Source organism: Coregonus clupeaformis, unplaced genomic scaffold, assembly GCF_020615455.1.
Source record: "Coregonus clupeaformis isolate EN_2021a unplaced genomic scaffold, ASM2061545v1 scaf1320, whole genome shotgun sequence".
NCBI lineage: Eukaryota > Metazoa > Chordata > Actinopteri > Salmoniformes > Salmonidae > Coregonus > Coregonus clupeaformis.
The window spans coordinates 42,330-60,898 of NW_025534774.1; the positions used below are offsets into that span (position 1 = coordinate 42,330).

General features: G+C 44.5%; 2 non-coding genes and 1 pseudogene across 2 annotated transcripts; all 3 read left to right on the top strand.

The window, feature by feature from the left end:
* The first annotated feature begins 7,284 nt into the window (after positions 1-7,284).
* Positions 7,285-7,403, top strand: LOC123486797. Its single transcript, XR_006659528.1, has one exon. It is a non-coding gene; the product is annotated as a 5S ribosomal RNA (ribosomal RNA).
* Positions 7,404-13,707: 6,304 nt separating this feature from the next.
* Positions 13,708-13,826, top strand: LOC121566502 (annotated as a pseudogene).
* A 269-nt stretch (positions 13,827-14,095) lies between these two features.
* LOC121583694 lies at positions 14,096-14,214 on the top strand. The gene has a single exon (XR_006003559.1). It is a non-coding gene; the product is annotated as a 5S ribosomal RNA (ribosomal RNA).
* The last annotated feature ends 4,355 nt before the right edge of the window (positions 14,215-18,569 follow it).

An 18,569-nucleotide genomic window follows, 5' to 3' on the forward strand; every position in this document is an offset into this window, starting at 1 on the left:
TATTTTTAAAATAATTTTATTTAAGGGGCGGCGCCCTAGCGCCCTCTATCGGCCAGCCGCCACTGTCCAAAAGGCCTATCCAGTCGTGCGTGAAGATACCGTTAGGCAGATAAAACCGCAGGACCGTTTGAGAAACGCTCGGTATTGTGAATCTGTCACACTGACGTAAAAGCACATTCAAAATGTATAACTCACATAGTTGAATGTCCTGCAAGCCAATCAGAATCGAGTTTAAAACAATAACGTGGGTTCCGTGGAACGTCACAAACATATTAGGACACTTGCGTCACAGATTACAGTCAGTGAACATGGGTTTAATAGAATAACTTTGTTTTTTCCCCAGAGGAAACTTCAGGGAAATCTTATTTGGCTATATTTATATGCACATCGTATTGAATTGAGATGACATTTACTGCAACACTGAAACTATGTAGCATAATCCTATGAGGATCATATGTCAAATGTCAGAATCATGGCACATGAAAACATAATGAAACTGACTGTGTAACAGTTGTTAAAGTACTTTGTGAATTTCACAATCTTCATATATTAATATAGCATGTTGATTTGTTATTATGCATTCCTGCATCCTGGGAAAAGGAGAGTGTGTACTTACGTTTTGCCCTGCGTGCTCAAATAATGTTGATGCACTATGAGAGGTAGGCACGCTTTTTCTGTCCTCTTTAGAAAAGTTTGATTCCTTCAAGCACAAAGTCATACACACAGTGTTTTGTTCATGAATAATGTTGTATATTTAGAGTTTACTCATGAGTGGATGGTATTGTTAAGATGCAATTGTACTTTTTAGGATGATATTAACATGGTTACTAGCTAGCTAAGGTATTGTATGTGTGAACATGGCTAGCTCCTCGACTGATCCCAGTCCTTTGTATTGTGCGTCTATGTTGTAGAAAGAGGCGACAATGGGCAGAACATATTTGTGCTCTACAAATGTTTTGTCTTTTCTTTTGGATGCAGAGATCATTCTGATTCATTGAAACAGCCTGATCTCCGAAGTCCACGTCTATAGTCCCAATCAATCACACACAACGCAGAGATACAGCCGTGCAGTACAGTGCCGGTTATGGGGCCTTCTAGACCCGGATTCATCGTTGATCGACGTCAGCTCAATCACCGCGGCGCTGCTGCTCTAGAGACTCTGTTTACATCGTTAAGGTACTCCTGCCGCCTTGGGGCAAAAAGCGAATCTGCAGTCTATATTCTCTCCTGTTTATTTCTTTTCTGAAAACGATGTATTGAGAGTGCTGTTTATGGTTAACTAATATAGAAGTGTGTTCATCAACAGACATTTTAACATAACATTAGTGGTTTAGTGACATGGCATCTTATAATGGTGATGATGAACCCAAATTCACTGCTGGGATGGGGAGGTTTTTCTCATACCCTGATCAAACACCTGTAAAGCGTGTAGGTGCAGTAGGTTCCCCCCATGTTTTGCTCCACTAAAAATACTGATGAAAGCCCTTCATCTAGTGTTAATCAAAATGCCCCTGTAGATGGTTTAGCTGAGCTGGTCACTCAGCTAGCCCAGGAAATAGGGAGCTCCATTAGGGAGGAAATACAGAGTGGCAGGTCCAGCACTCATGAGCCACCAGTAAGTACAGAAAAGATAAGTGATCATCACTCAGAGTCAGCAGGATATGTAGACCTCAGTAAAATGAAGTTCATCATGCAATCAGATGTAAAGGAACCTCCTACATATAGAGGAGATGGTACAGACAAATGCTCCATTCATGAATGGGAGGAGTGATGAGAATATACTTGAGGAGGAAGAGATGTCCTGTTGGGGAACAATCGGATGAGATGATTAGTCGATTATCTGGCAAAGCAAGAGACATGGTAAAGATACATTTACGCAATGAGACAACTGTTAATCCTAAAGAGAAGCCAGAGATTGTATTTGACATTCTGAAACAGAATTTCAGCTAATTGGCCTACTCATGCATGCCTTTAGCTGATTTTTACAATACTAAACCTGTACCCGGAGAGGCTGTTATGGAGTATTGGGTTCGATTGAACAAGGCCGTAGATGTTGCTGACGAGGGCCTTAAGAGACAAGGTAAGAAGATTGACAGTTACAACTCAGATGTCGTCATGATGTTTGTAACATACTGCCCCGACCCCAAACTGGCAGCAGTATTCCAATACAAGTCTGCTGAGAAATGGACTGCGAGTGAAGTACAGGAGAGAATGTATGAACATGAACGCCGCAGAAAGGCCACCATGTGTCATTATACCGCTGTATCCTCAAAGCAAGTAACAGTACATTCCCAGACAACTCTATTTGAAGGCGGGGCCAATGCTGGTGCGTGCAGTGACACTTCTCTCACATCAAGCGCCAAACAAGATGGGCAGAGTGCAAGTATCGAGAGGCTCATTCACCTCCTTGAACGTACCTTAGAGAAGAGCATACCACCTGTTATGGTTTCATAGACACAGGCCAGGGCGCCATCTTTCCCCGCCCAGCCCTTCAGGCGTAGGGAATGCAGGGTTTGTGGCTCAACAGATCACTCCACTGTGATGCACTGTAGACATGAGAACCTGTGCTTCTGGTGCTTTTCCCCAGATCATTGGAAATCAAATTGTCCAAAACAGGGGGAACGCTATGCCAATCCCGGGCGGTGAGAGACGCCCAACACAGCAGCAGAGAAACCCACTACAGCAGCAACCGTTAAACTGACACGCCCACAGGTGAAGGGGGGAAATGCGGGTGTTCAACTGTCTACCCCCAGGAAAGAATCTGATGATCTTGAGAAAACATATGAGATGTTGTGCTCTGATGCGAAAGAAGGAGAGAAAATTGTTATGTTAGGTTCACAAGAGGTTGAGGCTTTTTCAGATTTGTTTTACACCTCTGTGTCTGTACATGGGAAAGTGCAGCTTAAGGGCATGCTTGACACTGGGTCTATGGCCTGTACATTGAGTTAACCTACTGAGCAGAGACTTTTGGAAGCAGGTGCCCTTCCTCAGCAATATCAGCCTCCTAAAGAGTTAGTGTTAGTGGGTTGTGGGGGAAGAAGGCCTCACCAAAGTGTTTCTATGGGATTGATGTTAAAGTGCCCACCCTAGTTGTTCCTGGACAGCGTGATGATCTTATCCTGGGATCGAACGTCATTAAGCATCTATTGCATGAGATGAAGGGCACTGACGAATACTGGAATCTAGTCAACAACATGGATGGCCAGACTCACTCACCAGAGGGTGAGCAGTTTCTGCAGATGATGACAAGTGTCACAAGATGGAAGGGACAGCAAGTTGATGGCAAGATTAGGACCGTGAAGCTCACTCAAGCTGTGACTCTTTTTCCCAAGACTGAACACTTAGTTTAGGGTAAACTTCCTAAAAATGTGGCATTGTCTCCAGGCAGCACTGTAATAGTCGAGCCTACCAGGTCAAAGGTCATGCCCAGAAACATACTTGTGGGTAGAGTTATTACGCCCATGTGGGGAGATGGCTTGGTCACTTTAAAGGTAGTAAACTGTCCATCTGGTTGATGACAGACCCTTCCGCCTACCATACAGAAGGGTTCCGCCTGCTCATTACCTGAAGCTGAGGAAGGTATTAACAGATATGGAGGGAGTAGGCCTTATACGCAAGTCGGTTAGTGAGTATGCCTCCCCTTTAGTCATGGTATGGAAGAAAGACGGAGTCTGAGGTTATGCACTGACTTCAGGTGGATGAATGCACGAACGGTGAAGGACGCTCATCCCCTTCCTCATCAAGCAGATTGCCTCGCAGCCCTTGGTGGCAGTGCATTTTTCAGCACCATGGACTTGACCTCAGGATTTTATAACATTCCAGTTCATGAAGAGGACAAGAAGTACACAGCCTTTACCACACCGATAGGACTTTGAGTACAATCGCATGCCACAAGGTCTGTGTAACAGCCCGGCCTCTTTCATGAGAATGATGTTAAGTATATTTGGGGACCTACATTTCTCAAATCTCCTTTGTTACCTAGATGACTTGTTGGTCTTTGCACCCACAGAGGAACTGGCTCTGCAGCGACTTGAAGTTGTGTTTAGCCGTCTAAGTGCCAACAATCTCAAACTAGCACCAAAGAAATGCCACTTCCTACGAAGAACAGTGAAATTCCTCGGACATATCATTAAAGAGGATGGTGTGTCAGTGGATGCTGAGAAGGTTGAGGCCATTGCCAAGATGAGCCAAGCTCAGCTATCTCCCGATTGGCGCAGTGGTCTAAGGCACTGCATTGCATTGCAGTGCTAGCTGTGCCACTAGAGATCCTGGTTTGAATCCAGGCTCTGTCGTAGCCGGCCGCGACCGGGACACCCATGGGGCGGCGCACAATTGGCCCAGCGTCGTCCAGGGTAGGGGAGGGAATGGCCGGCAGGGATGTAGCTCAGTTGGTAGAGCATGGCGTTTGCAACTCCGGGGCTGTGGGTTTGATTCCCACGGGGGGCCAGTATGAAAAAATATATATATAATAATAATGTATGCTCTCACTAACTGTAAGTCGCTCTGGATAAGAGCGTCTGCTAAATGACTAAAATGTAAATGTGTACTCCCTCTGCTCGGAGGCTGAAATCCTTCTTGGGGATGGTATTATATTACCAGCACTTCATTCCTGATTGTTCCTCCATAGCCAAGCCTTTGTTTGCACTCAATGGGGGTCAAAAGAGAAGAGGAAGAGATGGGAGGAAGAAGGGCAACAGTGGGATTGGACTGAGGAGTGTGTCATTGCATTCCAGAAGCTGAAGGATGCTCTTCTGAATTGTGTCGTGCTGGCTCACCCTGATTTTGAGAGGCCGTACATTCTCTTCACTAACACTTCTTTGGATGGTCTCGGGGCTGTGCTTTGTCAAGTGCCTGAAGGTGAAGATAAAGCAAGGCCCATAGCATTCGCGAGCAAGACCCTGAGTAAGTCGCAGAGAAGGGATCCGGCACACAGACTTGAATTTCTAGCACTGAAATGGAGCGTGTGTGAGGAATTCAGTCACTGGCTTAAGGGGCACGAGTTCACTGTCTGGACAGATAGTAACCCGTTAACGTACATCATGACAAAACCCAAGCTGGACGCTTGCGAGCAAAGATGGGTTGCCAAGCTTGCGCCGTACAACTTCGATTGAAGCGTATCCCAGGCAGCAAGAATACAGTAGCAGATGCACTGAGCCGCGACCCCTTCGCAGTGACTGCCGCGCGGAGACTTATGAGGGAGTCCTACCTAGCACTTCTGTCTGAGGCTGTTGGGACGCCAAATGATGATGTCCAAGATGCCTTCCGGTGGGCTTCTTATCTCCAAGAGATAACCTCCTTGACCACTGCTGAAGTGAAAGCTATATGTCAGCTCCATATTGACTGGGAATGTTCAACGGAGATGCAAGCAATCCAGCTTGGTTCCAACATCCAACAGCTGCTTTCTCCTGGTATTGACACTTTGCCTGAACTCTCGCATGAGGAACTTCGAGGTCTCCAGCTGCAAGACTCTTTGGTTTCCAAGGTCATCCCTTTCGTCTTCAATAAGAAACGGCCCACCAGACGAGACCGATATGATGTTTCTTCTAAAGTGTTGTTGCTGATGAAGCAGTGGGACCGCTTGATCCTAAGAGAGGGAGTTCTGTATCGTGTCATTAAGGAGAGTCACACAAACCGGAGAAAATTCCAGTATGTCTTACCAGAGGTGTTGCGACTCAAAGCAATGACCGGCATTCACGACCTTGCAGGACATCAAGGCCAGGCTAGAACTCTAGCCCTGGCAAGACAGAGGTTTCTCTGGCCTGCAATGGAGAGAGACATCAAGGAGTATGTACGCTGCTGCCAGAGATGCGTTCTAGCAAAGACTCCAGAGCCAGCGGCTAGAGCCCGTTAGAGAGCATCAAAACCTGCTCTCCGTGGAGTTTGTTTGTTTGGATTTTGGACAGCGGAAGACAGTAAGAAGAACTCAGTTGACGTTCTGGTGGTGACTGACCACTTCACTAAACTTGCCCGTGCATGGCCATGCAGAAACCAGACAGCCAAGCAAGTAGCTCGTAAACTGTGGGATCATGTCTTCTGTGTCCATGGATTTGCTGCAAGGATCCATTCTGATCAGGGCGCGAATTTCGAGAGCGAGTTAATAGCAGAATTGCTTAAGCTCTCTGGTGTCCAAAAATCAAGAACCACGGCATATCACCCTATGGGGAATGGAGAGACTGAACGCTTCAACAGGACTTTAGGCAGTATGCTCAGGAGTCTACCCCTGAAAACCAAGGAACATTGGCCTGAACAAATCCAGTCATTGACATTCACCTATAATGCCACTGTTCACGAGACCACGGGCTATGCTCCATTCTTTCTCATGTTTGGTAAGGTCCCTCGGCTACCAGTGAATGTGATGTTCCACAATGTCTTGGACGACTCCAGTGTTGTGGATTGAAACAAGTATGTCGAGATGCTGATCACTGGGCTGAAGGAAGCTATGAGTGTTGCCCAAAGGCACACTGACAAGCAACAGAGACGACAAGGTTGGGAGTACGACAAGGTCGAGAGTACGACAAGGTCGGGAGTACGACAAGGTCGGGAGTACGACAAGCGGGTTAAAGGCATCAGTTTGTCCATGGGGGATCGTGTCCTCATCACCAACAAGGATGAAAGGGGCCGTCGCAAGTCGGCTGACAAGTGGAATCCCGAGATTTTCACAGAGACTTCAGTCAATCCACTTACTCACACATACAGAATCCAAGGCCGCGATGGCAGAGAGAAGGTGGTTCGTAGAAATCTACTGCTGCAGGTGAACTTCCTGCCATTTGAAATTTATGATTCAGAGTACTTCAATGACAGTGATGCTGCAGGACCTTCGATCAATGTAGATGCAGGAGAGGCCACGCATTCCGGTGATGGACTGGACAGGGAAGACATGGAGGACTCTGGGGAGGAAAGTGCATCTTGGATGGCGGAGGATTCAAGCGATTACTCCGAGCTGAGGACATCGGATGCAAAGACAGAACCAGAAGAACCTCGCCTGCCTGAGGAAAATGTCCTGGGAAGCACTTCTGAGATCCTGGAGCTGATTCCTTCAAACCTCCTCTGATCAAGGAGCAACTGCCTTTAATAATATCAGGTATTTTTATTGGACTAAATGCAGTTTGTATGTGCTGCCCTGCCCTGCCCTGATCAATTTAAATAATAGACAGTGTATTTCCCTCAAAATATAGGCAGTACATTCAGCCTTTGTTTTTTGTCGGTTTATTAAGTTGCACGAAATACGAATCACTGATACATTTTGTTCATGTCTTTATATAGTGTACCAAGATTTGTTCCCACGTTTACGGCCATACCAGCCTGAATACACCTGTTCTCGTCTGATCTCGGAAGCTAAGCAGGATTGGGCCTGGTTAGTACTTGGATGGGAGACTGCCTGGGAATACCAGGTGCTGTAAGCTTTTTGTTCCACTAGAGAGTGCTCTTGTGTCATGGAGCAACTGCCTTTTATTTATCACCCTAATAATATCATGTATTTTTATTGGACTAAATGCAGTTTGTATGTGCTGCCCTGCCCTGCCCTGATCAAATTAAATAATAGACAGTGCGTTTCCCTCAAAATATATGTGTCAAGGAGCAACTGCCTTTTATTTATCACCCTAATAATATCATGTATTTTTATTGGACTAAATGCAGTTTGTATGTGCTGCCCTGCCCTGCCCTGATCAATTTAAATAATAGACAGTGTGTTTCCCTCAAAATATATGTGTCATGGAGCAACTGCCTTTTATTTATCACCCTAATAATATCCTGTATTTTTATTGGACTAAATGCAGTTTGTATGTGCTGTACTAACCTGATCTAATTAAATAATAGACAGTGCGTTTCCCTGAAAATATAGGCTATTCTGCCCTGGAATTGCGTTCCCGTGCAAAACTAGACAGATAGCTAACAACTGAGTCTTCAATAAAACTTCCAAGGCGTGACTTTTCTTGAACGAATGTATTGAAAACGTTTATGTTGTGAAACTGCAAATACAGAAAATAATATACTTTAGTATTCAATTCACATTGACATACTGTAGCTGTACATTATACATTTCAAGTTGAAGTTGCATAAATACAAAGCAAGTGCCAAGTTACCATGTATCTGGCATGACGACAACTAAATAGATAATTACTCTATGAGTAACAACTAGCCAACTCCTTTCATTACTCTAATAATGTACAAACACCTCTGTACAATAACAAAGCATATTACACTAGAAACAGTAACAAACTATAGTATGTTTTACACTTCTTTTACATGACGCACGAGCAAACTAATACAGCTAACGGCATCCATGAAAGTCAATGCAATTTGCGTGAGTAAATGTAACCAATTAACTTTGATAAGTAAGCAATTCTGTCAATAACAATATTATCATCACTTGCAATATGCTTGAATTGAACTTACAAACAAATATTTTCCGAGGCTGAAGCGTAACAAGAAATAGTTGCACTGAAAGAACTGTACAGTAACGTTGTTTCTAGCTGCTTGTCGCGTGCATAATAACAACTTTACTTCCGGGTTTTCGTACATAATTCTAAGTACCAGAAAGCTCCACTAGGGGGCGCTAAACAGCATGGAACACAATGAAAGTCACTCTTAATCACTATAATAAAATAAATCTGTTACCTTCTAACAAGATGGCAGCACACTCCCCGTCTGGTATAATGAGATTGTGCCACTATGAAATCAAATATTTTGCCTCTAGGATGCTTCAGAAAGAAGAACAACAATCTCTGAGATTGGTCTCAGAAACACCTTAGCAATCCCTTGCTTGACAACCTTTAGTTCTACTTTCCTGACCTTTCCGTCAGTACTGGGAAAGGTTTTGACCACAAGTCCGACTGGCCAGTCATTTCTGTGCGTCTGACTGTCTTTCAATAAGACAACATCTCCCACTTTCACATTTGGCTTTTCTGCTGTCCATTTTCTGCGTCTCTGCAGTGTTGTCAGGTACTCCTGTCTCCACCTTTTCCAAAAAAGTGTCAGCGAGACACTGGACTTGCTTCCACTGTTTTCCATGAAGATCGTTCATGTGGAAATATCCAGAAGGGGCTGAGGTAGCGTTGGTCTTTTGTGTCAGTAACATTGAGGGTGTAAGAATGGCAGGCATGTCAGGATCGGTTGACACTGACACTAGGGGTCTCGCATTGATTATTGCCATAACTTCAGACATAAGAGTGCTCAAGACCTCATGTGTGAGGCGAGTGGAGCCCGTCTGAAACAGCATAGCATCAAGGATACGTCTGGCAACCCCAATGAGTCTCTCCCAAGAACCACCCATATGAGACGAGTGTGGGGATTAAATATCCAAGTACATCCCTTGTCTGAGAGGTATTTAGTCAACTCTGAGTCATTTGTGTCGATTCCCAGTTCCCTGCAGGCACCTATAAAGTTTGTACCTCGATCAGAGCGTAGCACTTTTGCTGGACCACGGATAGAGAAAAAACGCCTCAGCGCGTTGATGAAGCTGGATGTGGACATGGATTCGATGAGCTCAATATGGACTGCTCTAGTAGACATACACATGTAAAGCGTACCGCCCAGCGCTTGGAGTCTGCACTACCACCTCTAGTGCGACGAGTTATGACATTCCATGGTCCAAACACATCAAGTCCAACACTGGTGAATGGTGGCTCTGATGTGAGTCTGTCTGCAGGTAAGTCCGCCATCTTTTGGTCAACTGACTTTCCTCTAACCTTACGGCAGGTGACACACTTGTGGATGATACCAGAGACCAGATGTTTGCTCCCAATAATCCAGAAGCCTGCTGCTCGAATAGCTCCATCTGAAAAATGACGGCCCTGGTGAGCCACTTGCTCGTGATAATGTCTTACCAGCAGAGTGGCGACATGATGCGTCCGTGGGATGATGAGAGGATGTTTTTCGTCTTGTGACAACTCACTTGTACTGCATGGTTTTTTACACTGATGCCAGCCTCTGCAGTTGTTGTCGTCCGCACTTTCGTGAAAGGATCTGGCAACATGAATGAGTCGTGCTGTGGCTCGATTGAGAGCTTTCCAGTTCGAGAACCTCTCAAAGCGATGAGAGCCGAATTGAGCTCCAGAAACCTTAGTGACGAAGGCAGTGACGTCTGGCCGAATCTCTGCGTCTGCGTCAGGCTTTACAAGGTCAAAATTGATGGTCTCAGACTCACTTGAGTTTGCTTGAGCCAGAAAAGGGGGACCTGAGAACCAATTGGTGTGCTTTAAGAGTGCGGCTCGTATGGGCCTGGTTGCATGGTCTGCTGGATTGCTGTCAGTGTTTACAGTTGTGCTTGGATCTCTCGAGTGCCCTGTAGAGAGAGAAATGTGTTGCTGAGCTACACTGCTGTAGTTCTCTTTCACCTGGATGATGTCAGGGCAAGGGCTCAGATAGGACGTGCGACCATTTTGAAGTATGTTTGTCCTGAACACGTTAACACTGGCTGGTCGGGTGAGCCGTTCCCAGACAAACTTCACCCACGATGACCCACCCGAGGTCGAGTCGCTGTGCATAAGGAGTGTCGTGGGGCCCATTGATTTGTTCTCGTACCTTGTGTACCCTTAAGATGTCTCGTCCTAAGAGCAGGAGAATGGGAGCGTCTGGGTCTACAGCTGGAATTTTGTCCGCCACTGGTTGCAGATGGGGATGATGATGCGCAATGTCTGGGGAGGGAATCTCCATTCTATCGTCTGGCATCATGTCACACTCTATCAGAGTAGGGAGAGTGAGCTGCTTGTGTCCGTCTATAGACTCCACCATGAAGTTGACGGCTCTCCTGCCTGAAGTCTCTGTTACCCCAGAACAGGTCTTCATGGTGTATGGAGCAGAGTTGTCATTGATGTTGAAGAGATTGAAAAACTCTGTCTTGGCCAGAGATTTGTTGCTCTGTTCATCAAGCACTGCATACATTTTGACAGCTTTCTCTCTTTTCCCAGCTGGATAAGCTTTGACTAGGCATATTTTTGAACATGATCTTGGATTGGCTGCCTCACCACAGATCTCGGTACACTTTGAGGTGACTGATAGAAGAGCATCTTCACCTTGCTCCCCCGCCATGCTCTTTCTCTGCTGTAGCGGTGTCTATCGTTGAAGGAGCTGGACCTGGATGCAGAGCAGCAAGATGTCTGTCGCTGTCACACTCGGAGCACTTGATTGACACCTTACAGTCTTTAGCTCTGTGCTGAGTTGACCCACAACATCGGGAAACAAATGCCATTCTCTTTGAGATATGATTTGCGCTCATCTAGAGTTTTGAATCTAAACCCGCGACACTTTTTAAGAGGATGAGGCTTGTTATGTATTGGACAGTGATGGTCAGGGCTTTCAACCTTTGTCTTACTGGGTTTGGTTTGGTGGTCTGAGGGCTCAGATGACACATCTGTTTTGTGTACAGTCACAGGTGTCTTGCTGCTGTACCTGACAGGTTTCTCACTTTTCACAGACACCTGGGTAGTTGAGGTGTAGAGGGTGAAGCTGGGGTCGTTTCTAATTTTCGCCTGGTTCCTGATGAATCTCGAGAAAAACGAGAATGGTGGGAATGCTACCCGATAGTCCTCCTTGTATTTGGATCCCTGTGCTATCCATTTCTCTTGTAAACTGAATGGAAGTTTCTCTACTATAGGGTTTACCCCACGAGATGTGTCCAGATAAGCGAGGCCTGGAAGGTACCCTTCTTCTTTAGCACACTCCAGTTCGAGAAGAATGTCACCCAGTTCTCTTAGTTTGTGATTGTCTTTGTTAGACAGTTTTGGAAATTCATCAATTTTCTTCAACAGTGCATTCTCGATCACTTCGGGTGTACCATAGCACTCTTCTAGTCGTTGCCAGACCATGTTAAGCCCTGCTGTTGCATTGAGAATATAGACAGATCTAATTCTCTTTGCTTGCTCAGACGACTCTGCCCCCCAGCCACTTGGTAATTAGATCTAACTCTTCCCTGGCTGATAGATTCAAGTCTCTGGTCGCATTGAGAAAAGATGCTTTCCATGCCCAATAATTTTCAGGACGATCATCAAACTTCAGGAGTCGGAACTCACCATCTCACGGCGCAGGAGGTACTTGGTGAGTTCTGGTGCCACTGTGACTCAGGGAAGCCTTGTTTCGGTGACTGGAAGTGGGTTTGTTTTCCCTTTCCACCATGCTCCTTTTCATTTCTTTTGTACGGAGAGTCTCTGCTCATGCTCCGTTGTTTGCTACTTTCTGGATTGTGGCCTGTATCTGGGTCAACACTAAGCTCTTGTGTCTCTACTTCAAATGGCATTTCAGCAAAGTAGGGCCTAGCATGTTGTTGCACATACTCACAAGTACGTTGGACTGGACTTAAGGGCTGTGTCCCTGTGTTGAGTTCTCTGTGGAGCTCTCTGCGTTCAGACTCTACAGCTTCTTCAAAGGCTACAGCTTCAGCCAACGCAGCAGCAGCTGTTCTCTCAACTTGGAGAACATATAAACTCGCATCCAGTTCCGCCTTTTGTTTCATCATAGAAGCTTCCTTTTCAGCATAGGAGACTCTAGCACGCGCTGCGTCCGCCTTGGCACGTGCTTTGATGGCTGCATAACTTGCCGTTGAGGATCTGCTTGACTGTTTTGATGACCTTGATCTTGTTGACTGAGACTTGGTCTCAATGTGCTGAAGAGGCTCCTCCATCTCTCTTACTCGCTCCTCTTCCTCTTTCTGTCGAACACTTGCCTCTGGTTGCTGCATCGTAGACTGCTGGTCATCCCTAGGATCAGAGGCTTTGTTGGCTAATGAACGTAGAATCATAACCACCACGTGCGATTATTCTTGTGCTTGAGCCACGCCGTGATGATGTTTTTTCACTATTCTGCCCTGGAATTGCGTTCCCGTGCAAAACTAGACAGATAGCTAACAACTGAGTCTTCAATAAAACTTCCAAGGCGTGACTTTTCTTGAACGAATGTATTGAAAACGTTTATGTTGTGAAACTGCAAATACAGAAAATAATATACTTTAGTATTCAATTCACATTGACATACTGTAGCTGTACATTATACATTTCAAGTTGAAGTTGCATAAATACAAAGCAAGTGCCAAGTTACCATGTATCTGGCATGACGACAACTAAATAGATAATTACTCTATGAGTAACAACTAGCCAACTCCTTTCATTACTCTAATAATGTACAAACACCTCTGTACAATAACAAAGCATATTACACTAGAAACAGTAACAAACTATAGTATGTTTTACACTTCTTTTACATGACCTTGCCTACGAACAAACTAATACAGCTAACGGCATCCATGAAAGTCAATGCAATTTGCGTGAGTAAATGTAACCAATTAACTTTGATAAGTAAGCAATTCTGTCAATAACAATATTATCATCACTTGCAATATGCTTGAATTGAACTTACAAACAAATATTTTCCGAGGCTGAAGCGTAACAAGAAATAGTTGCACTGAAAGAACTGTACAGTAACGTTGTTTCTAGCTGCTTGTCGCGTGCATAATAACAACTTTACTTCCGGGTTTTCGTACATAATTCTAAGTACCAGAAAGCTCCACTAGGGGGCGCTAAACAGCATGGAACACAATGAAAGTCACTCTTAATCACTATAATAAAATAAATCTGTTACCTTCTAACAAGATGGCAGCACATAGGCAGTACATTCAGCCTTTGTTTTTAGTCGGTTCATTAAGTTGCATGGAAATACTAATCGCTGATACATTTTGTTCATGTCTTTATATAGTGTACCAAGATTTGTTCTCAAGTTTACGGCAATACATGCCTGAAAATGCCCGATCTTGTCTGATCTTGGAAGCTAAGCAGAGTCGGGCCTGGATAGTACTTGGATGGGAGACTGCCTGGGAATACCAGGTGCTGTAAGCTTCTTTTTCCACTAGAGAGTACTCTTGTGTCATGGAGCAACTGCCTTTTATTTATCACCCTAATAATATCATGTATTTTTATTGGACTAAATGCAGTTTGTATGTGCTGCCCTGCCCAGATCAAATTAAATAATAGACAATGCGTTTTCCTCAAAATATAGGCAGTACATTCAGCCTGTGTTTTAGTCGGTTCAATAAGTTGCACAGAAATTCGAATCACTGATACATTTTGTTCATGTCTTCATATAGTGTACCAAGAGTTGTTCTCTCGCTTACGGCCATTCCAGCCTGAATACACCCGATCTTGTCTGATCTCGGAAGCTAAGCAGGATTGGGCCTGGTTAGTACTTGGATGGGAGACCGCCTGGGAATACCAGGTGCCGTATGCTTTATGTTCCACTAGAGAGTACTCTTGTGTCATGGAGCAACTTCCTTTTATTTATCACCCTAATAATATCATGTATTTTATTGGACTAAATGCAGTTTGTATGTGCTGCCCTGCCCTGCCCTGATCAATTTAAATAATAGACAGTGCGTTTCTCTCAAAATATATGTGTCATGGAGCAACTGCCTTTTATTTATCACCCTAATAATATCCTGTATTTTTATTGGACTAAATGCAGTTTGTATGTGCTGCCCTGCCCTGCCCTGATCAAATTAAATAATAGACAGTGCGTTTCCCTCAAAATATATGTGTCATGGAGCAACTGCCTTTTATTTATCACCCTAATAATATCATGTATTTTTATTGGACTAAATGCAGTTTGTATGTGCTGCCCTGCCCTGGTGAAATTAAATAATAGACAGTGCGTGTCCCTCAAAATATATGTCATTTATTATTAGGGTGACACAAGAGATGCTATGTCTGTTCCATGGGGTCTCACTGACAGAGCGATGTCTGTGGAATTACAGTTTTTCTCGATTGCTAAGACACATTTCTTGAAAGCTGCTCTCCTTTTCTCTTAACTGTGAACACAAAACCCAATTTTCAAGCTACATTCACAAAACCTCAGACTCTTCTTGCAAAACCAAACTTTCACCTCAAAACAGTTCAATCTGTGCTCAAAACTGAACTATGTTGTCAAATCGTGCCCCGAGTCAATCAAAATAAAAACACTACTGAACAGTCACTAAACACTACGTAGAAAAATAGAAAACACAATGCTCAGGACATGAAGCTGGAGAAATAAATGTTTATTGTTCACTGTAGGCTAAATGCATGTTGCAAAACAAAACAAAACTGTGCATTTAGCACTTGTACAAAAAGACAAAACAGAAATCTTGTGCATTTACATGTAGCACTTGTAAAAACAAACAGAAATCTTATGCGTTTGCCACTTGTGTACAGTAAGCCCATGTAAAAATAAAGTACAAAATATACAAATAAGTGCATTACTCAGCCACAGCATCATGTCTCCGTACTGGGTCAGGCCACAGGACTTCATCCACATCACAGGCCACATTTTGTCTGGCCAGGCAACGGGGGGGAAAAAACCCCTGGCATGCCATATCCAGGCTTGGCATGCCTCCACACCTATGTCACCACAGGCAAGTCCCATGGCTTGCAGGAGATTTACCCTGTTGTAAGGTTGGCGTTCATATACCTTCCACCGCCATGAGGAGAAGCATTCCTCAATGGGGTTTAGGGAAAGGGGAACACGGTGGAAGGCAAAGATTGATAAAACCTTGGTTCATATTGTACCACTCTCTAACCTGGAGGGCTCTGTGAAAACTCACATTGTCCCAAACAACAACATAGATGGGATGCTCATCCTGCTGCCCTAACAAAGCATCTCGCATGTGATTGAGGAAAATGAGGAGCTGGTGAGTGTTGCTAGGGCCCCAGGTTGGCATGATGGTGGACAACCCCATGATTGCTGATGGCAGCACATAATGTGACATTGCCACCACGCTGCCCAGGAACACAAACAATGGCCCGATGGCCAATCACATTACGGCCTCTCCTTCTCCTTTTGGTGAGATTAAACCCAGCTTCATCCATGTAGATGTATTGATGGTGTCTTTCCATTGCATCCAGTTGAAAAACCCTCTGTAGAAATAGATATAGTTTTGTAAGTGATACGGAAAAAGTGATTTAGGCCACTACAGTAAATCACTACTTAGAGTAATCAACATTGAATGTGTCTGGATATATGCCAACCTGTACATACTGGAATCTTTGCTCTTTGACTCTGTCTGAGTTGCGATCAAAGGGCACTCTGTATAGCTGTTTCATGCGCAGTCTGTTGCGCTTGAGGACACGATCAACAGTAGAGAGGCTGACACTGTTGATACCCTCAACATTTAAATGGTCCTCAATGATCTTCTGCTGAATTTCGCTCAGTTTAATGGCATTGTTCTCACGGACCATATCAACAATTAGGGTCTCTTGGTGTGGGGAGAACATACCTGTCCTCCCACCCCCATGTGGCAGTCTTTCAATTCTACAAAAAGAGAACATGGAGTTACAAAAAATATACATGGAATACTAGGCCTACAAACAGTTAGACCAACCCTCCATTACAATACTACAGTACATTGGTACAGTGATGTACTGAAACATATATTTACTTACAGTATACTGTGGTACAGTATATAGTATGTCATACAGTAATTGCTGTCAACATTTACATACTGTACTATAATGTCAAAAAAGGTAATTACCTGTTCTCTTCTCTAAATCTTCGGATTATGGTGGACACAGTGAATCTACTGATGTTTGGTTGTACCCTTTGTCCAGCCTCCCTCATGCTCATACCATGGACAAGAACATGGTCAATCACAGTAGCTCTAATTTCATCAGATATTACTGTCCTTTGTCTTCGCTGACCACCTCGACCACCTCGACCTCCTCTCACACGAACTCTTCCTCTCAGATTTCTATCCATTGTAGGGCCTCACAAACCAGTGCTCTCTGAACTGGCTTACTGTATATGTTCCCTCACATCATTAGCCACAAGTGTGATCAATTTTGAGTTGTTGTGTTCAAGTGGTGACCCCTGTGCTCTAATCGTGTTTGACTTTTGTCACCTGTGCTCACCATTATGCAGCACGGGTGCATCACAATGAAAATGTGTTGGCAAGTTATGTCTAAACAGGTGAAAAGTGCTTATGGTTTTGCCAAAAGAGTGATTGATTCAATCAGTGGGTTCAGGCAACTGAGCATTTGGTTCAGACAATAGGGTTTAGTGTTTTAGCAAATGAGAAAAACTGTAACAATACAACTCTATGGTTCAGAGAGAGAGAGAGAGAGAGAGAGAGAGAGAGAGAGAGAGAGAGAGAGAGAGAGAGAGAGAGAGAGAGAGAGAGAGAGAGAGAGAGAGAGAGAGAGAGGGGAGAGAGAGAGAGAGAGAGAGTGTATCATATAGTATCATATAGTATCATATAGTATCATATTATCACAGTTTTTCCCAACTCCAGTCCTCCAGTACACATTTGTATTGTAGCCCTGGACAAAAACACCTGATTCAGATGTCAAGGGCTTGATGATTAGTTGACAAGTACAATCAGGTGTGCTTGTCCGGGGCCACAACAACATATGTATTGTTGGGGCAGTGGAGGCTGCTCATAAGTGGAGGACGGTTCATAATAATGGCTGGAGTGGAATGGCTGGAATGGAGTGAATGGAATGGTATCAAACAGATGAAAACCATGTTGTTGATACCATTCCATTTACTCCATTCCAACCATTATTATGAGCTGTCCTCCCCTCAGCAGCCTCCACTGGTTGGGTGTACTCGAGGACCGGAGTTGGGAAACACTGTAGTAGAGTATAAAAATGTTTTGTCTATCAAACCCATTCATTGTTTCAGAGTCTCGTACCAAGCTGTATATATTCTTCCCATGATGGCTCATAGTGTCTCTGATTGCTCAGGGGACATTCATACATCACTGTCTTATTGCTCTCCCTCTGCAGCTAAACACTAATGAGAAACAGTTGACTGTTCATTCCAGCCCTCAGTCATACACCCACACACACATACACACACACACATACACACACACACACACACACACACAGATTTGCATGTGCACCCACGCATGCATGCATAGGAACGCATGCACACACACATTAATGCAGACACGGACACACACAAACATAGGCATGCATGCATAGGCATGAGCGCATGTACGCAAGCGCACGCACGCACACACACACACACACACACACACACACACACGCACACACACACACTGTCCATCATGTCCTATGAGCAGGGTAAAGACAGAGCCAGCAAAAACAGCAGCTGACAGACCGTAATAGAGCCTGGCTGTCAATGTGTTGTCAGGAGTATCCCCCTGAGGATAGACTGGTCACTTAAAGCCATGATTACTCTTGATAGGTGTTAGCCTGGTGTTACAGTACAGTGAGGGGAGCTCGGCCAGGTCAAGGGATTCTCATAGCTCAGGATCTAGAATTGCCCCTGGCATAGATAGCCTACCGAAGTGTGAAAAGAGTGTGGATCTCTATTAATTGTCCTCACTGTAGTAATACTTATCTAACTGTGCAGTCATATGAAAAGTACTTGGATTAAAATGATGATGTAATCTTTTATTTCACGGACATGTTGGAGGTGTGTTTGAGCGTCCAGTGAACCTCATCAATGTTACAGTCTCTAGAGCAGAGAAATGGCTTCTCTCAATGTCCTTGTAGCTAAATCACTGTGATGCCCTGACCACTTCATGTGGATAGAGGAGTGGGTGTGTGCGTGGGTATTTTTGTGTGTGTAGGTGTGTGTCCGTG